At 36.3% G+C, this 19,516-nt stretch overlaps 1 protein-coding gene and 1 non-coding gene across 3 annotated transcripts in view; both read left to right on the top strand.

The window, feature by feature from the left end:
• ZCCHC7 (zinc finger CCHC-type containing 7) overlaps positions 1-19,516 on the top strand; it is a 253,674-nt gene that overhangs the window by 83,335 nt on the left and 150,823 nt on the right. The gene's annotated exons all lie outside the window — the stretch shown is intronic.
• LOC136396410 (U6 spliceosomal RNA) lies at positions 16,068-16,174 on the top strand. The gene has a single exon (XR_010749698.1). It is a non-coding gene; the product is annotated as a U6 spliceosomal RNA (small nuclear RNA).

Genomic DNA, 19,516 nt, shown 5'->3' with positions numbered 1-19,516 from the left:
TTGTAAATTATGCTTTGTGGAAAATGAAGTTGGAAGTGTAATTGAGGAGCAAGAAGATAGGAAAGTACACCAAAGGTAGACCGTTGGGAGGCTCTCTACTCAAAGATCTGTATGTCTCTTTTCTTCCCTTCCCCCTCTGACTGTACCTACCACCAAGTTCTGTTCATTAGAAATGTATATGGTTTAGTCTTTTTAAAACTGCAAATGTCTTATGATATTAATTCTCATTTAGACCTTGTGTGAATTACTCCTAATTAGATAGTGAATAGGAATATTAATTTTATTGAGTATGCAGGCAGGCCAGTGGAAGGAGGGACAAGCTCTAATGGGTATTAGAAGGGACTATGGAGGCTGAGAGTATTACTGCCTTCTTTTGTACTTTTTCAATTCATTGTACTTTTAAACTGAAGGAGTTATTACTAACTCCTATTAAGCTCTAGTTTAATTTATTTTATAGATTAAAAGAAATGTTCCAGAGAGAGGTTGACTTGTTTAGGTCTTCCTTCTTAGTGATAGAAAAAGAACAATTCTGTCTGTTGTTCTTGTTATAGCATCCTCATTATTTTTGTGCTGCAGTGGATTCTTAGCCATTTCTTCACTTGAAGTGGGAAGAAGAGGATCAAGGAGAAAAAGGGATGAAAGGTACCATATACATATATGTGGCCTACCACTTCCTCCTTTTTTTCTCCTTTTATTATCAGTATATTATAACATTCTGGATTTCCATTTGGAGAATAGACCCCACTTGAATAACTGAGGATTGTTGTATTGCCAATAAAAGAAAGCAAACAAAAATATTAGATCTTTATTGAAGTGAAAAGCTAATAGTAGATATATTTAAAAGTCTTTCTCGGGGGTGGGGGGAGGGGCACAAAGAAAACTAGATAGAAGGTGACGAAGGACAATCTGACTTTGGGTGATGGGTATGCAACAGAATTGAATGACAAGATAACCTGGACATGTTTTCTTTGAATATATGTACCCTGATTTATTGATGTCACCCCATTAAAATAAAAATTTATTTATAAAAAAAAGTCTTTTTCTGCTGTTTATTTATATTCACTAAAAACACAACTTATGAGATAAAGGTCACTTTTTGTCTAGAAATTCTGAATGAGTGAGAGGGAACCCCAAAACTAACTAGAGAATCAGATGGTCCAGCATTATTTGAAAAAGTAGAATGTGATTAAATGGTCCCAGTGCCATGCGTTATAGGGCGCTTAAAGATTTGGCAGATACCATTGCAGAGGCACTGGCAAATTAGCATGCTCAGGATGTTGAAAAGGTAGAGTAGGGTAGTCCTTCTAAGCTACCACTTTTGTTAGTCTAGTACTCTTTACCACAACCCCCTAAGATACAGAAATGGTGAAGCTGTACAAAACTCACATTTTTTGCATTGCATTGACCCTTGAAAACACCATTTACCAAGCCTTAGCCCATTTTCACTTGTTATTTTCCCAACTTATGCATTCTAAATATGAATACAGTAAGGGTTTTATGAGCTCTAATAATGTCTATGGGAAAATAGTACTTCTATTCACTAGTGTTTCTAGAATTCCAGTTTTCAGAATACTTGTAACAGACTGCCTCATTTCATCTTCCAGCCACCCCAGAATGTTTCTGGTGTGCTGTATAAAAATGAAGAAAGGGTTGCATTAATTAGATTCTGTTCGTTATTATTAATCCAGACTTCCTTACTTACTTGTTTTTATATTATATATTCTTCCTGCTTCCACAAAAGGATTTGAGATAGATTGAGATAAGATGCATATACCCTAGGACAGGTAAATTGAAAGTCATAAAATAAAAAAAAAGATACATTTCTCTTTTTCTAGGAACCAGATGAGAAATGGGTACTACACTTAAACATTAAATTTTGCTCTCAGCTTTGGCAGCCAAAGCAAAGGGATATATAATATTTTTAGTTTAATTAAAGGAAAGCGCATTACTCATTACTTCATGTTTATTTAAGTACACATTGTATTATGTCGATAAACTCCTTTAGAGTAGGGACTTTATGAATCCATGTTTCTATTCATGATCATATTTTTAACATGAGTAAACAGGTGGTTCAGTATGATTTTTTTTTGAAGAAAGTACTTTTTTGGGCACTGAAATCTAAGATAATTTGGCATTAGAAATTTTATGAAAGAAACACTGAGGAATATAAATTACAACTATCAGCCAACATTTTATAAAGGGTGAAAAACAGTTATTCATATAGCCCTGCTTTTATTGAAACACCTCTCCAACCTCAACCCAGGAGATAACTGGGAAGGTCAGCATGGTCTCTTGAACAAATGAGCTTCAGAGTCAGGTGGACCCAGGTCAAGTCCCAGATCTACTCCTTTGGGCTCTGTGACTGTGGACAAGCTGTGTGACATTGCTAAGCTTTAGTTTCTTCATTTGTAAAATAGGGCTATTAATACTGTTCTCAGAGGAATTTTAGGTTGATTAAATGAAGTGCTACTTCACAGTTTTATTTAGCCTGACTGGGTGGTGGCGCAGTGGATAGAGCGTCAGACTGGGATGTGGAAGACCCAGGTTCGAGACCCCGAGGTCTCCAGCTTCAGCGAGGGCTCATCTGGTTTGAGGAAAAGCTCACCAGCTTGAGCCCAAGGTTGCTTGCTCGAGCAAGGAGTTACTCAGTCTGCTGAAGGCCCGCGGTCAAGGCACATATGAGAAAGCAATCAATGAACAATTAAGGTGTTGCAATGCGCAACGAAAACTAATGATTGATGCTTCTCATCTCTTCGTTCCTGTCTGTCCCTCTCTCTGACTCTCTCTCTGTCTCTGTAAAAAACAAAAAACAAAAACAAAAACAACAGTTTTATTTAGAGAAAATAATATTCTAAGCTGAGCATGAGTTTGTGCAGCCACATAGTTCTGTTTATTTTTTCCTTCTCTGCAGTCCTTAATGATATAGTTGTCATATCTAATACATGTGTTTTCACTACAAAACCCACAATAAGAGGTTGAAAATTTTACTTTAGTCATATATATTTTTTAAAATGTAGGAAGAAAAATATGTATTTCTACATTACCTGTTTATTTATCATATCTATTGCTTTTCATTTCTTCCTGAAAATATGAAGTATCCACTTAGTATCATTTCCCTTCAGCCTCATGAATTTTTTTTAATTTATTTATTAAACTTAATGCAGTGAGATTGATAAATCAGGGTACATATGTTGAGAGAAAACATCTCCAGATTATTTTGACATTTGATTGTGCTGTATACCCCTCCCCCAAAGTCAAATTGTCTTCTGTCACCTTCTATCTGGTTTTCTTTGTGCCCCTCCCTTCCCCCAACCCCTCTCTCTTTCCTCGCCCCATCCCCCCTCCCCCCACCCACCACCCCCGTTGCCATCACATTCTTGTTCATGTCTCTGAGTCTCATTTTTATGTCCCATCTATGTATGGATTCATATAGTTCTTAGTTTTTTCTGATTTACTTATTTCACTCCGTATAATGTTATCAAGGTCTGTCCATGTTATTGTAAATGATCCAATGTCATCATTTCTTATGGCTTAGTGGTATTCCATAGTATATATGTACCAAAGCTTTTTTATCCACTCGTCCTCTGATGGACACTTGGGCTGTTTCCAGATCTTCGCTATTGTGAACAATGCTGCCATAAACATGGGGGTGCATTTCTTCTTTTCATACAGTGCTATGATGTTCTTGGGGTATATTCCTAACAGTGGGATAGCTGGGTCAAAAGGCAGTTCGATTTTTAATTTTTTGAGGAATCTCCATACTGTTTTCCACAGTGGCTGCACCAGTCTGCATTCCCACCAGCAGTGCAGGAGGGTTCCCTTTTCTCCACATCCTTGCCAGCACTTATTCTGTTGATGAGCACCATTCTGACTGGTGTGAGGTGATATCTCATTGTGGATTTAATTTGCATTTCTCTAGTGATTAGTGGTGTTGAGCATTTTTTTATAAGCCTTTTGGCCATCTGTATGTCCTCTTTGGAGAAGTGTCTATTCATTTCTTTTGCCCATTTTTGGATTGGATTGTTTGTTTTCCTGGTATTAAGATTTACAAGTTCTTTATAAATTTTGGTTATTAACCCCTTATCAGACGTATTGTCAAATATGTTCTCCATTGTGTAGTTTGTCTTTTTATTCTGTTCTTGTTGTCTTTAGCTGTGCAAAAGCTTTTTAGTTTGATATACTCCCATTTGTTTATCCTGTCTTTTATTTCACTTCCCCGTGGAGATAAATCAGCAAATATATTGTTCCGAGAGATGTCAGAGAGCTTACTGCCTGTGTTTTCTTCTAATATGCCTATAGTTTTAAGGCTTAAATTTAAGTCTTTTATCCATTTTGAGTTTATTTTTGTGAGTGGTGTAAGCTGGTGATCTAGTTTCATTTTTTTGCAGGTAGCTGTCCAATTTTCCCAACACCATTTGTTAAAGAGGCTGTCTTTACTCCATTGTATTTCCTTACTTCCTTTGTCAAATATCAGTTGTCCATAGAACTGTGGGTTTATTTCTGGGTTCTCTGTTCTGTTCCATTGATCTATATGCCTGTTCTTATGCCAGTACCAGGCTGTTTTGAGTACAATGGCCTTGTAGTATAACTTGATATCAGAAGTGTGATACCTCCCACTTTATTCTTCTTTTTTAAGATTGCTGAGGCTATTCGTGTTCTTTTTTGGTTCCATATAAATTTTTGGAATATGTGATCTATATCTTTGAAGTATGTCATTGGTATTTTAATTGGTATTGCATTGAATTTATAGATTGCTTTGGGTAATATAGACATTTTAATGATGTTTATTCTTCCTAACCATGAGTACTGTATATGCTTCCACTTGTTTGTATCTTCCTTGATTTCTTTTATCAATGCTTTGTAATATTCCAAGTACAAGTCTTTAGTCTCCTTGGTTAAGTTTACTCCTAGGTACTTTATTTTTTTGGTTGTAATTGTGAAGGGGATTGTTTCCTTAATTTCTCTTTCTGACTGTTCATTGTTGGCGTATAAAAATGCCTCTGATTTCTGAGTATTGATTTTATATCCTGCCACTTTGCTGAGTTCATTTATTAGGTCCAGTAGTTTTTTGACTGAGACTTTAGGGTTTTCTATATACAATATCATATCATCTGCAAATAATGATAGTTTTACTTCTTCTTTTCCAACTTGAATGCCTTTTATTTCTTCTTCTTGTCTGATTGCTGTGGCTAGGACTTCCAGGACTATGTTAAATAAGAGTGGTGAAAGGGGGCACCCCTGCCTTGTTCCTGATCTTAAGGGTATTGCTTTTAATTTTTGCCCATTGAGTATGATGTTGGCTGTGGGTTTCTCATAGATGGCTTTTATCATGTTGAGGTATGTTCCCTGTATTCCCTTTTTGCTGAGAGTTTTGATCATGAAAGGGTGCTGGATTTTATCAAATGCTTTTTCTGCATCTATTGAAATTATCATATGGTTTTTCTTCTTTTTTTTTGTTTATGTGATGAATCACATTGATTGATTTACGAATATTGTACCAGCCTTGCCTCCCCAGAATAAATCCCACTTGATCATGGTGTATGATTTTTTTCTATATATTGTTGGATCTGGTTTGCTAATATTTTGTTGAGGATTTTAGCACAGGGGTCCCCAAACTTTTTACACAGGGGGCCAGTTCACTGTCCCTCAGACTGTTGGAGGGCCGGACTATAAAAAAAACTATGAGCAAATTCCTATGCACACTGCACATATCTTATTTTAAAGTAAAAAAACAAAACGGGAACAAATACAATATTTAAAATAAAGAACAAGTAAATTTAAATCAACAAACTGACCAGTATTTCAATGGGAACTATGCTCCTCTCACTGACCACCAATGAAAGAAGTGCTCCTTCTGGAAGTGCGCGGGGGCCGGATAAATGGTCTCAGGGGGCTGCATGCGGCCCGCGGGCCGTAGTTTGGGGATCCCTGTTTTAGCATCTATATTCATCAGAGATATTGGCCTATAATTTTCTTTCTTTGTGTTGTCTTTGCCTGGTTTTGGAATCAGAATTATGCTCGCCTCATAAAAGGAGCTTGGAAGTCTTCCTTCTTCTTGAATTTTTTGAAATAGTTTGAGAAGGATAGGAGTTAGTTCTTCTTTAAATATTTGGTAGAATTCAGTTGTGAAGCCATCAGGCCCCGGACTTTTCTTTGTTGGGAGTTTTTTGATAACTGTTTTGATCTCATTTGATGTAATCGGTCTGGTTAGGTTTTCTGATTCTTCCAGATTGATTTTTGGAAGATTGTATGTTTCAAGGAATTTGTCCATTTCATCTAGGTTGTCTAGTTTTTTGGCATACAGTTCTTCATAGTATTTTCTTACAATATTTTGTATTTCTGTTGTGTCAGTTGTTATTTCTCCACTCTCATTTCTAATTTTATTTGAGTCCTCTCTCTCTTTTTCTTGGTGAGTCTAGTTAAAGGTTCATCAATCTTGTTTACCTTTTCAAAGAACCAGCTCCTAGTTTCATTGATCCTCTGTATTGTTTCTTTAGCCTCTATGTCATTTATTTCTGCTCTGATCTTTATTATTTCCTTCCTTCTACTACATTTGGGCTTTACTTGCTGTTCTTTTTCTAGTTCTTTTAGATGCAGGGTTAAGTTGTTTATTTGAGCTTTTTTAGCTTCTTAAAGTGTGCCTGTAGTGCTATGAACTTCCCTCTCAGTACTGCTTTTGCTGTGTCCCATAAATTTTGAGTTGTTGTATGCTCATTGTCATTCGTTTATAGGAATCTTTTTATTTCTTCTTTATCTCATTTTTAATCCGTTTGTTATTTAACAACCTGCTATTTAGTTTCCATGTGTTTGAGAATTTTTGAGCTTTTCTGTTGTGGTTCATTTCTAGTTTCATGCTGTTGTGATCGGAGAAAGTGCTTGATATGATTTCAGTCTTCTTAAATTTGTGGAGAGCACTTTTGTGCCCTAACATGTGGTCTCTCCTAGAGAATATACCATGAGCACTTGAAAAGAATGTATATTCTGCTGCTTTAGGGTGAAAGGTTCTGAAGATATCTATTAAATCGAGTTGATCTAGTGTTTCCAATAAGTCTGCTGTTTCTTTGTTAATTTTCTTTCTTGAGGATCTATCTAGTGATGTTAGTGGAGTATTGAAATCCCCTACTATTATAGTATTGCTCTTGATCTCGACCTTTAAATCCGCCAAAGTCTGCTTTATATATTTAGGTACTCCTATATTAGGTGCATAGATATTTATAATAGTTATATCTTCCTGTTGGATTACTCCTTTTATCATTATGTAGTGGCCTTCTTTATCTCTTATTATATCCTTTGTTTTAAAGTCCAATTTGTCTGATATAAGTATTGCTACCCCAGCTTTTTTTTCATTTCCATTTGCATGAAATGTTTTTTTCCATTCTTTTACCTTCAATCTATGTGTATCTTTTGTTCTAAGGTGTGTCTCTTGTAGACAGCATATGTATGCGTCCTGTTTTCTTATCCACGCAGCTACCCTATGTCTTTTGATTGGATCATTTAATCCATTTACATTTATGGTTATTATTGATATGTAGTTGTTTATTGCCATTTTCTTCTTTAAAGGTGTATTCCTTTTTTTGCTATATTCTTTCCCCACTTTAATATGTTTACAACACGCCCCTTAACATTTCCTGCAGCATTGGTTTGGTTGTAATGAATTCCTTGAGTTGTATTTTGTCTGGGAAGCTTTTTATTTCTCCTTCAATTTTAAACAATAGCCTTGTTGGATAAAGTAGTCTTGGTTGTAGGTTCTTGTTCTGCATTACTTTGCATATTTCTTGCCATTCCCTTCTGGCCTGAAGTGTTTCTGTTGAGAAGTTGGATGTCATCCTTATGGGGGCTCCTTTGTAGGTGATAGCTTTTTTTTCTCTTGCAGCTTTTAATATTTTCTCTTTATCGCTTAGCTTTGGTATTTTAATTATGATGTGTCTTGGTGTAATTTTCTTTGCGTTTCTCTTTAATGGAGTCCTCTGTGCTTCTTGAACTTGTGAGAGTTTCTCCTGCATTAATTTAGGGAAGTTTTCAGCTATGGTATGGTTGAACAAAGTCTCTATCCCTTGTTCTTTTTCTTCTTCTACAGGAACCCCTATGATGCGGATGTTATTTCTCTTCATGTTGTCACAGAGCTCTCCAAGAGTTTCCTCCGACTTTTTGAGTCTCTTTTCTTTTTTCTTCTCTGCTTTCATGCCTTCATTCCAGTTGTCCTCCAACTCGCTGATTCGATTCTCAGCTCTATCTATCCTTTTTTTAATTCCTTCCATTGTGGTTTTTATTTCTGATATTGTATTTGTCATCTCCGTCTGATTCTTTTTTATATTTGCTATTTCTTTATTTAGGTGTTCATAATGACCATCCATTGTTGTTCTAAGATCCCTAAACATCCTTACAATCATTATTTTGAACTCCACATCTGGAAGTTTGATTATTTCCATATCACTCAGTTCATCTCCTGAAGGTATCTCTTGTGGTTTCATTTGGATTCCACTTTTTTGTCTTCTCATTGTGTTTGGGTGTTTTATTTGTAGAGTTGGTTGAGTCTAGGCTTGGTGTTGTCTGCCTCCAGTTTTCAGTTGTGTTATTTCTAGGTCTTCTTGGGTTGGTATCAGCTATTATTTGTAATCCACTTTCGGATTTGGGCAGCTTTGAAGTCTTGATTTGTTTGTTTTCTTAACAGGTGATAGTCTTGTTTATTGATCTCAGCAGGGGGCTTCCTTGAAAGTGTATCCAGGAATGTGAGGGGTGTAACCTGAGACTCTGAAGACCTCTTCAGCCAACTAATCTCTCTGGGGGCAGGGTCTTTTCTCAGCTTCAATAGGGGGAGGTGTATCTCAGCTCTCCATGGAGACCTGAGTTACTGCCCCTCCTCCCTACTTCTTGTTTTCAGCTGTGTCTTGTTGCACTGATTGGAGCTGGAGAGATGTCCAGAGATCTCTGATCCGGAAGCAATTCAGTACTGTTTTGTGGAAGATTCAGTCCCTCCCCCAGCTATGGCCGCCTCCAGCACGGATGAGTCAGCTTTTTTAGTTCATTTCCTGCATTCCTTAGCCCCTCACAGTCTGTCCCTCTCCCTGTCCTTTCCACTTGGGAGATAAGCTGGTCTTTTCAACACACCTCGCTCCCTGGTCGCCAGGCAAATGGCTGTGAGCAGTATTTTCTGCTCTTTTCCCTTGGGTGAGATCCCCTCTGGGCTCTCAGCCTACCCCTCCCCTCCGTTCCTATAAGCAGATGAGATTCAGGTGCTCCTTACCAGGTTTGTTGTGGCTTCTTCTTTGCTCCTTGGTTTTTGAGAGCTGTTCTTATAGTCCAGAGTTGGTTTTTCACGCTGATTTTCCCAAATTGATTTGTATTCCAGTTTGGTGGTGAGAGCTGGGCGTCTGTGCATCTGCCTACTCCGCTGCCATCTTCCGAATCTTCTTGTGAATTTTTTTAAATCATTTTTAAAGTGCAGATTTGATTGTGATGAATTCTCTTAGTTTTCATTTATCTGAAAAGGTCTTTATCTTCCCTTTATCCATTTTGGGGAGATATGTTTATTGAGGTTTGATTTATATACTGTAAAATTTCACTCTTTTAGGTAGACAGTTTGATGAGTGTTGACAAGTGTGTATAGTTTTTTTTTTTTAAAATCTTTTATTTATTTATTCATTTTAGAGAGGAGGGGGGGAGATAGAGAGAGAGAGAGAGAGAGAGAGAGAGAGAGAGAGAAGGGGGAGGAGCAGGAAGCATCAACTCCCATATGTGCCTTGACCAGGCAAGCCAGGGTTTTGAACCGGCAACCTCAGTGTTTCCAGGTTGACACTTTATCCACTGCGCCACCACAGGTCAGGCAAGTGTGTATAGTTTTATAGCTATGAACAGCAGTGAAGGTGAAGAAAATTTCCGTCACCCCCAACATCCTTTTGGGTCAGTGTTTGCCCCTTACTACTTTGATGGATCTAGGTGGAGTTGTTGATTTGTTTGTTCAGCTTTTTACATGTCGTTAGGATGGAATGATTTTTTAGCTTCTTACATGCAGGACCAGACCTGGAAGTCTGCAAGCATATTTTGGTTTACCTGGAGTATATTGGTAATAACTACATACTTTAGAATTCTTATCTGCTAATTTCAACATCTTAGTCATCCAGGATCAGTTTTCATCAATTGCACTTTCTCTTAAATGTAGACAATGTTTTCTGGTTTTCATATGTTTGGGGCTGTTTTGTTAGACATTGTGAATGATGCATTGTAAAGACTTTGGATTCTGTTATATTTCTCTGAAGGGCGTTGTTTTCCTTTTTCTTCTCATCTAAAAAATATTTCTCAGAGCTAACACTACCTTGACTATATTTAAACTTAACACATATGGCATTTTTTCAGTCCTTTTTCCCTGAGCTGGGCTGTTTGCAGTGGGTTCCACATATGCATAGGTCTGTGGTTAGTAATATATTTGAGCAGACTCAATTTATAGAATTTTTTTTTTTTTTTTTTCCAAAGCTGGAAATGGGGAGAGACAGTCAGACAGACTCCTGCATGTGCCTGACCAGGATCCACCCGGCACGCCCACCAGGGGGCGACGCTCTGCCTACCAGGGGGCGATGCTCTGCCCCTCCGGGGGCGTCGCTCTGTTACGACCAGAGCCACTCTAGTGCCTGGGGCAGAGGCCAAGGAGCCATCCCCAGCGCCCGGGCCATCTTTGCTCCAATGGAGCCTCGCTGTGGGAGGGGAAGAGAGAGACAGAGAGGAAGGAGAGGGGGAGGGGTGGAGAAGCAGATGGGCACCTCTCCTGGGTGCCCTGGCCGGGAATCGAACCCAGGACCTCTGCACGCCAGGCCGACGCTCTACCACTGAGCCAACTGGCCAGGGCCAATTTATAGAATTTTGAGCTATGACACACATGGTCCCAGCTGAGACGCTCTCTCTTCTTGTTTCAGCTTTCATACAGTGGTGGTGACCAGAGGTTGGAGATGGTGGGAGACAGTACAGAAACTTCGGCTCTGCAGCCAGGTGGACAGAATGTGAAACCCAATTTTGGCACCTCTTAGTGGGGGAGCCTCAGCCGAGTCTGCCCTGAACCTTTTTTTCTCTTTTATAAAATGAGGAAAGTAGAATCTACCAGTATGAGTTGTTTTTGGATATAAGATTATAATCTATATGAGATGTGTGTTTGTGTATGTGTATGTGCATATCTATATGTATATTTCCTTTAAGAGCAGTTGTTCAGTATTCATAATTCATTATTCATGGCAGCTTTATATAACATAACTGCTGTAAATAACAAGACTTGGGTGCAATTGTATTTTATATTATATACAGTGTTAAGGTGTTCTTTCTCCTCTACTTTTCTCCACCTAGCATCTAGAGCAGGGGTCTCAAACTCGCGGCCCATGGGCCGCATGCGGCCCGCCGAACAATTTTGTGCGGCCTGCAGACTAATCCACGAAGTTCAAAATATTTTGGATAAAATTAAGTAAGCCTAGGGGCCTACTTGTATTTTTCATTTCTCTAGCATCCTAGCTAGATATTAGCCTAGTTAACAGCAGTTGTGATGTGAACTACAGTTTCTGGTCGTTTTGTGACACTGAGTAAACGGCATGTACGATTGTGCTTGTTGTACTGATTTTTTTTTGTTTTCAACTGCAGTGAGAAAAGTGTTGCGTAACAGTTGCCTTTTGTAGACCTAGTGCGGCCCGCCGAATGGCTGTGATCTTGCTCTGCGGCCCACATGCTGAGTTGAGTTTGAGACCCCTGATCTAGAGTGATGCTTTTAAACATAAGTCAGATGATGTCATTCCTTTACACAAAACTCTTCACTGAGTCTCTTTTACTGAGAATAATGCCCAATATCCATTCCATGGTATGAAAGGCCATATATGATCCAGTTCTCTGTTACTTCTCGATCTCATCTTCTATCCCATCACCTGTTATTACTCTTTTTCAGCTGCACTGACTACTGTTTCTTGAAGTGCCAAGTACATTGCTGCTTTAGGGCTTTTACACTTAATATACCCTCTCCTGGCTCTGCTTTTTCCTCCATATTTGCATGCTGTCTCCCTCACTTTTTACAAATTTCTGCTCAGATGTCATCTTATCAGAAAGGATTTCTCTGCTCTTGACCTCATCATTCTCAATCCCCTTTTTCTATTTTATTTTTCCTGATAGATCGTATTGCCACTGCATATATATTATATGTATTGAACATATGTATGAATGTATATATGCATGTATATATTTAATAGCTTTACCCTACCTGCTAAAACAGAAACTTTTTGGTTCATTACTTTATGCCCAGGGCATAGAAAAATACCTTATTGGACACTCAATAAATATTTCTTTGAATGAATGATTGAATATATTAGATGGGATGGACAAGAAACAATTGTGTTTATAAGGGAAGCCAATGGGCATGTAGCAAACAGCATTTAGAACTCTAAAGGTGTGGAGAGTGATTAGATAGCAATGGCCTCAGGAGAGAAGGGACTGGAGTGGACATGTTTGTGCTGAAGATTGTTTAGTGGGTAATTACTTTGGCAGATAGTAATAAATGAAGTCAGAAAGCTTTCTGAATTGTCGATCTCTTTTATCACCAAGGATAAACTTTTTTTCTATTTGCCTATTTAAGCCCATACTATATAATTAGCTTTGTGCGTTATTGGAGGTGTTTTTTTGTTTTGTTTTATTTTTGCATGAGTAAGCTTTCTCTTACCCTTTCCTGGCTCTCTGGTTTCTTGTGTCCAATTTCCAGTCCTTTCCTGCCAGCTTGTCTTCCCTCTAGTGGCTGGTCCTCATCTCCCTGGCTTCCTTTTTGTCAGGGAGGGCGTTTTATATGTGCACTTTATCCCTGAATGCTGAGAGAGTACTTGTCAAACTGACAGATGGGGTGACTACTGGTTGCCACTTGACATGGAGAACGCCACCTAAAAGTCTGCATTTACAGCTGTGGGCCTTCAAGAGACTCGATGTAAGAGGCTATACTTTATCAAGTAAAAATACAAACATGTAGTATTTATAATGTTAAAATGTATCTTGTCTATAAACTTATATATTCCCTCAAATTGTCCATGCTAGTCTTATATCATAGATCGTTTTCATAGAATAAATAAGAGAATATAAAAAACACCACTAGTTTTAAAGACTGGTGCCTACTAATGAACAAAATATATTTCATTCATTTATTTTGTACATCACATTATTTATCTTCCTCTTCTGTTTTGACACTTGCAATGGACTCATAATATTCACTAAAATATAACTCTTAAAACCAGTATTTAAGGCAATTCATAATATACTTCCTAACCTACCTTTTTTATTTCTTCGCTCATTCTCATATTCCCTATACTCTAGTCCACTGGTTTTCAGAGTTCTTTACAGCTTCTAAAGAATTCCCTTGGACTGGTTGTAGTCAAGTTGGCAGGGTTCAGTCTCCATTCTTTAACCAGAGCCTTTAGGATTTCATCTCTTTTGCACATTTGACTTTATTTAAAATAGTTCTGTAGCTCTGGCTAGATAGCTTGGTTGGTTAGAGCATCGTCCCAATATGTAAAGGTTAAGGGTTTGATTCTTGGTTAGGGCACATATAGGAACAGACCCTTCCACTCTCTAAAATCAATAAATAAATTTTAAAAAAATAAATAAAATAGTTCTATAACTAAAAAAAAATGTTTGAAAGTCACTCAATTTATTAGTCTGTGTGTCTAATAGTCTTTGTCACACACACACACACACATACACACACACGTCAAAGTCCTATACTGACACTTTGTATGGCTTTCCTATTTTTCTGTAGTTTCCTCTGTGTGGAATGCTAATATCTACAGTTAATCATTTGTATCAGTGAATTTTGCTGGTTACTTGAAGCAGTATAACAATTTTAAGTATTTTAGTTCAAAAGACTTTCAGAGAACTGGGAATTATTTACACGACCAAAATCCTAAGGATTAATATATGCTTTGTTAACTTATGGCATTGTATGGACAAAGACAGATATGTGTCCTAAATGTTAGAACTATTAAGTTTTTAATTTGGCCCAATTTTTTTAAATAAACATGGGCTTCTGAAATATTGATGAATGGTGATGGAAGGAGACTTTACTTGAGGTGGTGAACACACAATACAATATATAGATAATGTGTTATGAAATTGTACACTTGAAACTTGTGTAATTTTGTTAACCAGTGTCACCCCAATAAATTCAATAAAAAAGATAAAAAGTATTGATGAAGTTTAGTAAGAGGGTGTGATTTTAGCATTTCTAGTTTTACCTGTAGGTTTTGTTGTTGTTTTAATGTACACTATATATAAAGCCAAATCAGATTACATTTGCCTTTGAAAATTTGTTTTCTGGTTTTATTATTCTAAATTAAGCTTTTGTTAAATCCAAATACTTTTTTGCAACCCTAGACCATCCTCCTTAAGTCCTTGATGAAATGATGACTTATAATGTACTTATTGATCAGTGTCACCCTGTTAAATTTTATTTTCTAAATAAATTTTTTAAATTTCCTTCTTTTTTTTCTTTTTTAATTTTTCCATTGATTTGAGAGAGAGAAAGTAATGGGTGGGGGGAGGAGGTAAGAAGCATTAACTCACTGTTCCAATTAGTTGTCCCATTTAGTTGTGTACTTAATGGCTGCTTCTCATATATGCCCTGATTGGGGATTGACCCACCACCTAGCCACCCAGCCAGGGCCAGAACTTCCTTTTCTTAACAATTACTGCAAATTTTTGGTTTTATGAAACAGTTTTAAAAATACATAGTATTTTTCTGCCATCTTAGTCATAAAATACTGAGTTCTCTAAAGCTTCTTTGAGTCACACTAGAGGTATTTTCTTTGCATTTACCTAGTAGGTAAGAAGTATATTGTAAAACGGTTCTTTCATTTCCACGTACTTTTAAAACTTCAGTTTTTATGTCTTGGAAATATGATGTTAATGATGTGACATTGTTTTATATTTAATATTTTCATTGTAGAATAGAATGTTAATATGTAATTGTTACCTAACAGTCTGTAAAAGGTAGTTGTCAGTGTCAAACATTGAAAATCATTTCTCCCAGAAAACCTGTAGCTATAGCAGTGGTTCTCAGTTTGAGTGTGTTTTTGCCCCTAGGAGTCATATTGGTTATATTTGGAGATATTTTGGGTTGTCACAACTGAGGGGAGACACTGTTGGCATCCAAGGGCTAGAGGCCAAGCACATTGCTAATATTCTACAGTGCACAGCACAGCCTCCTTCAACAAAGAATTTTCTAACTCAAAATGTCAATAGTAGCAAGATTGAGAAGCCCTGAAATAAAGATAAATATCAGTCTTCCACTTCACCTAAAAAATGTTTATTTTAATTATAAGAGAAATACTCTTATTTTTATCTTTCTGTTACAGGCATCGAGGTTTAGTCAGCCATTATCTTTAGAATGGTTAGCACATCTTAAGAGAAGCAGATCTTTAAAAAAAATTATTGCTTTTTTCCTAAAGTAAAGGTTTAACTGTGAAACAGCTATCTTTTTTTCTCTTCTTTTTGTAGGTTGATTATTGGTGTCATTGGGATGAAATGAAAATTAAGAGAATTGTAGTAAATACTCCTGCCAACAATGGAACTCTAAATAAAGCCTGGCTGTCGGCTTAAGGCAGCTCAGCCTTACTTCAGGGTCCCCATCTAACAGAATAGATCAGGTCCCCTTATTGGAGGAATTGCTTTCCCCTAAGATTTAATAAAGAAAATGTTAATAATTTCCCTGCTTTCCTTACCACCTTGTTCCTCAAACACAGTATTAATAGTTCCTATACTTTTACACTAACACTACCAATGTGAACTGTTTCTGTATTTTTTCATACTTTTCTCCATGCTCTATAAGGAACATTTAAACACACATGCAAATAGTAGTTTGGTCATTGTTTTTACATACTTCTCTGAGACATACTTTTTTCACTTTTACTATGTAATATTCCTTGGTTCATCAATAAAAGAGTTTGACGTTTCTTTTTAATAGCTGTATGATATTTTATAGACTGTTTAGAGTGCTGTTTCAGAGTTTATTGAACCTTTGAATATTCAATTTTTGGGTTTTTTTTTACCACTTTAAACAATAATTCAAGGTGCTTGCTTCGGCAGCACATATACTAAAATTGGAACGATACAGAGAAGATTAGCATGGCCCCTGCGCAAGGATGACACGCAAATTCGTGAAGCGTTCCATATTTTAAAAAAAAATAAAAAAAATAATTCAAGTACATATGTATATGTACCTTTGTGCTGATTTTTTTTTCTTTTTTTTAGACTTTATTGAATTTGTGGATGGAGGAAGAGAGAGAGAATGAGAAGGAGAGTGAGATATTGGGGAGAGAAGCAGGAAGCATCTATTCGTAGTGGTTGCTTCCTGTATCTGCCTTGATCGGGCAAGCCTAGGGATTTGAACTGGCAACCTCATCATTCCAGGTCAACACTTTATCCACTGTGCCACCACAGATCAGGCCTGAATGTTTTTCTAAAAATTAATTGATTTATTAATGTTCAGTGCAAAGAATAATAATGAGGATAATCACAAATTTCTTATTTGACTCAACCTTTTTGGAATTTGTAGTTGACTAATATTTAGTTTCAAACTGTGAAATAACTTTACTTAAACCATAGAAGATCTTGCCTCTATACCATTTTGAAGATAAATGTCAGTAATGCTTGGCCTGGTTAATGCCCTTTCCTTATTTAAGAGAGGTAAGCAACTCTTTTAGTTAAAATAACAAAATACAACACAAAACGTGTAGGCCCAGAGGATATGGGAAGAAATACTTAGAAATTATTTGAGTAAATCTATTAAGAAATACTAGTTAAAATTTCAGAAGTGGATTGTTCAAGGCAAAGAAAACCTTTTTGTTAATTACTTGATTGATGAAAGGATCATAATACTGTCTGGGAAGTTTTATTAAGCTATCAAATTAAGAATGTGCTTTTTTTATTGTTGGAAATATGTTTATCCAATGACTGTACATCTCTAGATACTGAATAGATATTTTAGATCATTGATCTGTAAGGCAGGATGGTATGAGTATAGGATGGATGCATGGATATCAGTCCTAGCTATACTGTTGTTGACCAGTTATACAAATAAGCCAAGTTTCCTCACCTCCCGGGATATCTTTTTCTTTCCCTGCTGGAAACTTGATTGTTTCTAAAGTTTTTCAGTTCAAATGTTCTGACTTATTTTCTGGGATATTCTTTTAAAGAAATGTATGATATGTCATACATTTATTTAATAACACTCTGTCTTCAAACTTAAGATTTTTTCTGACTCAGTGTAAAATAAATCAGTAGCATTGAAAAGCTGGGTGAAAATTGGAGATGATCAGCACTTTTACATAGAAGTACTTTTAAAGTCTTTAGATTCTTAACTAATATTTGGTATGAGATTTGCTCAGTAGTATTTGGTTTTGTGTTAGAATTCATCAACAAATTTATATAATACAGGGGTCCCCAAACTATGGCCCACGGCTATTTAGCCAGCCTCCGCCGTGCTTCCGGAAGGGGCACCTGTTTCATTGGTGGTCAGTGAGAGGAGCATAGTTCCCATTGAAATACTGGTCAGTTTGTTGATTTAAATTTACTTGTTCTTTATTTTAAATATTGTATTTGTTCTTGTTTTGTTTTTTTACTTTAAAATAAGATATGTGCAGTGTGCATAGGGATTTGTTCATACTTTTTTTTATAGTCCGGCCCTCCAATGGTCTGACGGACAGTGAACTGGCCCCCTGTGTAAAAAGTTTGGGGACCCCTGATATAATAGATAGTGCTATATATGTATGAAATATTTTTATGACATTTTAGCCTTTCAAATGATTTCATTATGCTGTAACTATTTTAAGTCTATTCAAGGTATTTTTAATGTCTTTATTAAGAAAATACAATTTTGAGCTGTATTTCTGAGTCATGAGCTTTTTCCCTGATCAGTATGATATGGAATTAATTATCTGGTATCAGAATGCCTCTATGTTCCCCTACCATCCCAAGATTCTGTTTTAACTTCTGGCATTATTAACTTTTTCTTTTTGTTTGTTTGTTTATTTTGTTTTTAGGCATTAGCTTTTCAAGCCAATCTTTATTTTCATAATTATGTCTGATAATTCTATGAAGTAATTGCTGGAGGGATGTAGTTAGTGAAAACAAATGTAAGTTGGTGAAGATATTAACTCTTTTCCAACATAAGCAATAATGAAGTTGAATTTCATATCATATGCTCTCCTATACTTATTTGGGGGTTTGAATCATCAAAGTCTTTGTGAAGCTAATATGACCACCAAGGCAGTTCAAGAAAGAGATTATTTCTGATGTAATTTTAGAAAATATGAGGCAAGCAAATAAAAATTTTATTTTATAGATTTAAGCTCTCCCTGTTACATTAAATTTTAATAACATTGATATTCTGCTTACTTTATGAAACCTTTTATTACAAACAGTTATGAATATGAACATCTCATTTGACTACTGATGAACAGAGGGGAAAATCTAAATTAAAACTTTAAATACCACTATTTAATTACCCAAATGGCTTTGACTGTGTTAAAGAGTGCCTGGGATTATTCTGTTTTTCAATTTGTTTTAATGCTTCCTTGGTAAAAGCTGATGGATTCCCAGGCCCATTGCTGTCACTGATGAACTATATAAAGATAAATGACATTATGGTAAATTCCACTTAATGACACATTTTTAATTTTCAGAACACAGGCATTTTCAGGCTAGTGAATGAAGGCTAATTACCTCAAGATCAGAACAAAATAACTCCTCATTTCGAAAGATAATAGAAAAGAAATGTTGCAGATTAATGATGCTATTTATCTTTAAAGAAAAAAAATTTTATCTTTATCCAGATAGCATAGCTCCCTGAGGAGCATGGTTATAAAATGAATCTGAAGTCGCAACTTAATAGGTTATTAAAATTGTTTGAGTGCAGGCTCTCCTGCTTTAGTCTTTCCATAAATTTAAATTGAAGGTCTGCTGTATTCAGAAAGGAGCAGCTTGTTTATGAGGCCAGAGGGAGCAACATACGTTACTGACAAAAGATGCACTTAACCTCATTCTAGTATCTTGCTTTTTCATTTCTCTGAATGAAACTCAACTCTTTGAGAAAGTATTTTCAAATTTGTTACCTCTCTTATTACCTAAGTGGAAGCACCACACTTGGACTTGTTTAATTTCAGATTAAAATAAAAATAAAAGCTGTAAAATGCATAAAGCCTTTACTAAATACATATAAATCAATTTGTAATCTGATTTAATTGCACACATGTATACCATATTTTTCGCTCCCTAAGGTGCACCTGGCCATAAGACACACCTAAGGTTTTAAGGAGGAAAATAAGAAAAAAAATATTCTGAACCAAATGGTGTGTTAAAATATTTAATAAAATACCATACTTTTCACTCTGTAAGACACATGGGCATTTTCCCCTCCACGTTTTTTTGGGGAAAGTGTGTCTTATGGAGCTTAAAATATGGTATATATGCTTATGTATATTTTTAAACATTTAAATTTTGTTAGTGAGAGAAAAATACC

The sequence above is a fragment of the Saccopteryx leptura genome, chromosome 2 (assembly GCF_036850995.1).
Source record: "Saccopteryx leptura isolate mSacLep1 chromosome 2, mSacLep1_pri_phased_curated, whole genome shotgun sequence".
Lineage (NCBI taxonomy): Eukaryota > Metazoa > Chordata > Mammalia > Chiroptera > Emballonuridae > Saccopteryx > Saccopteryx leptura.
The sequence above is the reverse complement of the archived record's forward strand: the minus strand, read 5'-3'. Positions and strand labels throughout refer to the sequence as shown.